Consider the following 6000-nt stretch of genomic DNA (forward strand, 5'->3'; position numbering starts at 1 on the left):
AGGATTACGGTCGGAATAATACTCATGGGGGACGCCTAAGTACTTAAGCAGCGTCGTCAACCACTTCATTTGATATTCTGAAATACCGCCGGTGCGGTTTTCCACTCTCCGTGCAGATTCCCAGACACTTACCCCAGGTTACCACACACCCGCTTGCGTAGCAAAACCACTTCACTTTGTTTACGACGTCAGTTACGCTCTGTTGGTCTGCGCAGAAAATGGCATATCTTCTGCGTATGCCAAAATCCGCACTTCCGGGGCATGAAGTTGAAATACCCTGACAGTTTCGCTTCTTATTATGCTTAAGTATAGGGATTCATTGTATATTCAGAAGAGCGCAGGCAGAGGACAACCCTACCTCACGGTCCTCTGCACTTCTATAAGCTTTCCCAACACCTTGTTCAGGCAGACCGAAATTTGAATAGAAAATAGGTACTGAACTGTACAGCGACCTCGCAAGGTCCGTTGAAGTTCGTTGGCGTCCGTGCACACAGCCTTATAATCGAAGAATATGAGAGTCAAGCCACTTAAAAGGGTACAGAAGGCAAAACTAGCACTCATTTCCATGCCGTGGACGATGCCGAGGGTGCGAATTACTGGGACCCCAATTGTCTTTCGCGAGGCGCTTGTCATTTACAGTGCATTTACTGCACCTCAAAATTATTTAAAACTGAGAGTGCATCAGTATTCATGGTCGATGACGGTCATCACCGGCAATACACAACTTGCGTCCCTCTGCTTCACACCCTCGGCATCGTGCACGGCGTAGAGATGTGATTTTTTTCTCCGAGGTATGTCCACGCTTTTTATGGAACGAAACGTCATGTAACAATATGAAATGATACGTAACGATATGTAACTATACGCCATGTAACGATACGTGGACACGGTATGTTCACGCTTTCATAAAAAGAGTAGCACTGTTCACTCATTTCTGGTCTTCAGTGCTTCTAAATTGTTTTTTCAGACATATTTTGCTTTGCGCTTCTTACTTCAAACAAGTGCCATATCATGTTCCCGTGCACTGTCTCATTTGTTCTTTTACTGTGGGTTCATAATGTCAATCGGCATACCGCCCTGTGGTCGATCTTTGGCCCTGGCGGACTCCTTGATTTGACAGACACTACGGCGTTTGAAAAGGCGAGTGCCCGTGCCATTAGACACTTCAAGATTCCTTTCACCACTTCATATTTGTTATTTCCCCATAGGGCTCTGTGTTTTAAGATAGAGGCGTTTTTTTTCCCTTTCATTCTTAAGTGCTCATCGTGCGTTTAGATAGGCCTGTCCTTTTATCCATATGCCCAAATATTGGTATATCGTTAACCACGGTATTTTTGCTCGTTGAACGAATACCGCTTTGTTACGGCTGTCGTCATTAAAAACCAGAACTCCCGACTTTGATGTGCTAAACTGTAACTCTAGTTCAGTTGCTTCTTCCCTGCACATATCTTTGAGCTGGTGCAAACACTGTTCGCCATGTGCTAGTAGTACTATTGCGCCTGGTCCCGGGATATATTGTTCCACTTCGTGTCCTTTGCGGCTATAACGCAGATTTAGACCTATTTTACCGCCGTCAAGTTTTCTTTCTAGTATTGCCATGTACATCATGAACAGCCAAGATAACAGAGGACAACCTTGCTTTAATCCTATATTTGTGATTTGTGACTACCGGTAATGTGCTCTTAAGGTCTTCTCAGGTAATTTGCACTTCGCTCTCATTGTAAATTTCCTGCAGCAGCTGTATAAAGTCCTGGCCTAATCCTTCCCATTAAAGTAAGCTTCAAAGAATTTCTCTATCTACAATGCTGTAGGCTCACTTTATAACCAGAAATGCTTCCAGTAATGGTCTCGTTCGAGCCATTGACATATCTATGCATTGTGTTATTACGTATAGGTTGTCCTCTAAGCACGTGCCTCGTTTTAATCCATTTTGTAGTACTCTCAGCTTGCCGTTCCCATCTATCCACGCTTGTAGTTCCCCTTTTATGGCTTATATTCCCAGCCTGTACTCCACTGAAGTAACTGTGATAGACCTGTACGTGTTGTGATCAGCCCTGTATCCTTTACGTTTACAGATAAGCTTCATCTCTCTCTTGTCAATCGTCGGGTACTCGATTAGTTTTAATCACTTTTCGATTTCTCGAATGAGTTTTGCTTCGATTTTCGCGGTGACCACGTTGACCACCTGTAGAGGAATTTCGTCTTGCCATGCTGCCGCATTAGCACGAACGTTTTCTTCGGGTTTTTTCCAGTTTACTTTCTCGAACTTCAGTTTTCTGTCCACACGCACCTCAGTTGCCCTACTCGCCAAATGCTGTTACCCGCTCTCCGTTCTTCTGAACTTCTCCTGTGCGATTGAACGAATATAAAGTACCGCCTTTCCCGCTTTTAGTAGATGACTTTCACCATTTAGGATATGCCTTGGTACTTCCCCAATCTTTTTTTAGTTCCATTACATGGTTTCAAAATTTGTCGGCGAGCCTTTTCCCTGCCGGTATATTTCTTACCCATCGCTCACTTTCTCGTGTAAACTTTGCATTGCAGGTTTTCGCTTCCGGCTTCAATAGGCGGTGCGAATTCCACTTCAAAGCTATTTCCTCTGTTTGCATTCCCAATCGCTTGACCTCTCTGTGCCCTCTCAATGCTTTCTGTGTTTTTGTTATAGCTTCTTTGATTCAACTGTTCCACCAGATTCTTGTTTTTCTTTTCGTTTCTAGTAGTTGCGTGCTTTTGCCGCCTTCCTTGTCTTTTTTAAATAAAACCAATTAGTTCGCTGTATTCCCAATCTTTTGTGTGTTCTATCTGGATTTCCCCCTTCATGCTTTCGGCCATATTGGTTATCTGCTTATCGTTTAATTTCAAGTCGTGAACCACCGCTTTAAGGTTTGGATCTTTCATTTTTTTCTGAAGTCAAAATTATCCATTTATGGCCACTGCCTGAGTTGTGGGCTCCTATATCACCTATTCCATTACAGTCAATCCTTCATGAACTCCTTCCGATAGGAGACTGTAGTCTATACTAAACTGCTTTTAACCGTGTTCCCAAGTGATTTTTCCCTCACACTTATTCTATATGTCTAGTGCAATAGGATAATGCTCTTTACACGTATTTTACAAGAGTTTACCAATGTGGACTCTGTATCCCTCAGCGACCTCAATGTCGGAATTCACGCCTGCCACTAATATCACCTCTCCCGAGTGTCTTAGCTGATTGAGGCCCGCTTAATCCACCTTACCAGTGCTTTTTTATTCTTCTCTCTAGCCTCTTTATGATCCGCTGACAAGAGACCGGCAACTGCGTTTCTCTTCCCGCTAGCGTGCCCTTAACCCACATATGTTCTTCGCAGTTCTTGTTGAATCTGAGCCAATCGGTTCCACTTTGAATAAGCATGCCGACCCCTCCCCCTTTCTAGTACCCACTATTCTGCTACAGCCTTGTGCATATATTTTTGCATAACTGGTGGCTCTTCAAAATCTCGCTGAAAAGATTTGGTAATGCCATACACTTTGGGTTTTTTTTTTGTCTTTGCGTAGTTCTTGCTCCGCAGCGACCCTTTGCCTTCTTCCACGGCAACGTTAGGCATCTCTTGGTTGCCACCGCTGTAATGTTCACCATAGCCCTCACGCGCTGCGGCCGTGGCCACCAGTTTTCCCGCCTCGCAGTCAAGCACACTCAGTGCGCTTGCCTCGTGGCGTACGCCATTCCTTTCCGTAATAACGCCCCTCTTCATACGCGTGTTTTCTACCTGCGTTAGCTCATCTTCTAGCGCCCCACTCGGTTTCCTTTCGGGTTTTAGCTCCTCAACTCATCAACTTGTACCCTAAGCTTCTACGTTTCCTCCTCTACCCTGTCGAGGCGCGACTCCATCACTCACATCCTATATACACATAAACTCCTGCGCTGCGTAAAAGCTCGAAGCACACTTCCGGTGGATGGGCTAATAGGTAACTCGATTCTCAAAACATTCAACAGATGCCGCAATAAGAATTATCATATCGCGAAAGGAAAACTTAACGAAAGTTCTACTGAAACTCGTGCCGCGCTGGCGATGTAGCGGTCCACACGAATTCTGCATTGCGCACTGTTACAAGGGAAACTAACAAATAGCGCCACACTGTTATGCCGAGTGCATCGAAGCGACTAGAACTAGAGTATCCATAAGGAAAATCTAAATCAAAAGAGCGCCCCTGTTGGCGTTCGCGCTGCGGTTGCGCTGTCCGCAGCGCGAACGACACTTTGCTGGTAAAGTAAAATGACGCGCGGAATATTATTTTGCTTAATGCCGGCTTCAGTCTATTATAGCAACTGTCGTAATATCTTTAAATAATGACGTGATTTCAAGGCCTAACGGCGTAAAACGCCATTTTTTTCCATCCATAGCCCACGTTAGGGCTGTTAACACGTCAGTAGTCTGAACAAAGCATTACCACCATCCTACGCCCAGTGCGGCAAGATTGAGGCACAGAGAGTGGCAGGTAATGGAAGTATAGGGCTCCTCCGCTAACATTTTGGCGACCTGCAGCGCCCCCTCAAGTCCGAGTAGTACGAAATCAAACAACCCTCGCCGCCCTCCATGTGTTTTCAATTGCAAGCCACAGCTCAAGTTGGTTGTACCCAATTTAGTTGCTTTGTGGTGCGTTGAAATGACTGCATACTGAATAACAAGCACTTAAAGTAGTTTCAGAGGCTAAACGAAATAATATCGGCTGCAACAAGCCGATTTATGGGGTTTCTTTTCAGCGAGTTGTCGCGATTGTAGGGCCGTGGAACAGAATCGCCAGGTCGGGAGGTCTAACTTCCTGACGCTAATTGTCGTGCTTTCTTCTCGCATACGGTCGACAAAGAAACGGTTCGCAATTAGCATAAACACAAAACACTTTTCATCCTATAGCCTTCTCATCGTATATAATATTTAAATGGCTGCATCAGTGTGAGCATGCCACCGGACGCGAGAAGCGCAGCCGTCTCAGCTGACACTGTGGCCCTAACGTCACTTTTATAACAAGTAGATATTCTGTATTTCGTTTCCGCATACTAAAACATTCTTGCTTACCATTTTACGCCGCACAATTTACGCACGGCAGGGTACACGTATACTAGCCAGTAGGGGAGGCAAAATCTTCAAATAAACAAATTAAGCCCAAATAAATTTAGTACGGAAAACAAGCACCAAATCGCACGTCCGCTGCCTCCAGAGATGTGTACTTCTATATTTACATAACATAATACAGCCGCATACACGGTGCGCGGAATAAATACTTTCATAGGATCGTCACTGACTGTGTTGGCTATCTTCTACTGCAGGGGTCGGCAACCTACATCTCGGGTGGCCCGCCGGACTGTGATATGCGGCCCTCCGCATGTCGTCAGAAGACCCACCCCTCCCCATGTCACTAACAATCTTAACGCCGACACGCCAATATTGACCTCAAATGGGGTTAGACGGCAAGACAAGGAGAGACAATAGATCCCTTCTAGTTGCAGTGTCCGATTTTTCAAACTTAGCCAGGTTATTGTCAAATATTATTGCCGATCTGCTGAATTTTTTTCTCTTTGCCTTCAATACTTCGTCTCGTTTCTATCCCAGCGTACAGCAACAGTGGGCATCGGGGACAGTCGATCCGACGCATTTAAAACCCTGCCAAACGGCACTCCGCAAGGGTCGGTAGTATCTCCAATACTATTAAACTTCATCGTGAAAGACTTACCACCCCTACTAAAAGCCACCCCGAACCTCCGCCACGCAATATAGGCGGAAGACCTAACCCTCTGGGTTCCCACTGGATCTCCCTGCGACCAGCAAGACGCACTTCAAGCAGCCATCGAGGTCACCCAACAATGCCTGAAAGCCCGCGACTCGACTGTGCCCCCGATAAATATGCCCTTCTAACCCTGTGCAAAAGAACATATAAGAAGCGTACAGATCTCATACGAGATCCAGAACTTAGCAATATTGAGCAACCCGTCCCCAATGTCCCACACTTACGCGTATTAGGCCT

At 45.5% G+C, this 6000-nt stretch overlaps 1 protein-coding gene across 1 annotated transcript in view; it reads left to right on the forward strand.

Annotated features, from left to right (window-relative positions):
* The window catches only part of LOC144142275 (TNF receptor-associated factor 5-like), a 51733-nt gene extending 46190 nt beyond the window's left edge, over positions 1 to 5543 (forward strand). Inside the window, exon 12 of the transcript XR_013316931.1 lies at positions 5306 to 5543. The gene's annotated coding sequence lies outside the window, so the exon portion shown is untranslated. The remainder of the gene's footprint in view (positions 1 to 5305) is intronic.
* The last annotated feature ends 457 nt before the right edge of the window (positions 5544 to 6000 follow it).

This window comes from Haemaphysalis longicornis, unplaced genomic scaffold, assembly GCF_048455015.1.
Source record: "Haemaphysalis longicornis isolate Haplotype H1 unplaced genomic scaffold, Haemaphysalis longicornis Haplotype H1 scaffold_6, whole genome shotgun sequence".
Lineage (NCBI taxonomy): Eukaryota > Metazoa > Arthropoda > Arachnida > Ixodida > Ixodidae > Haemaphysalis > Haemaphysalis longicornis.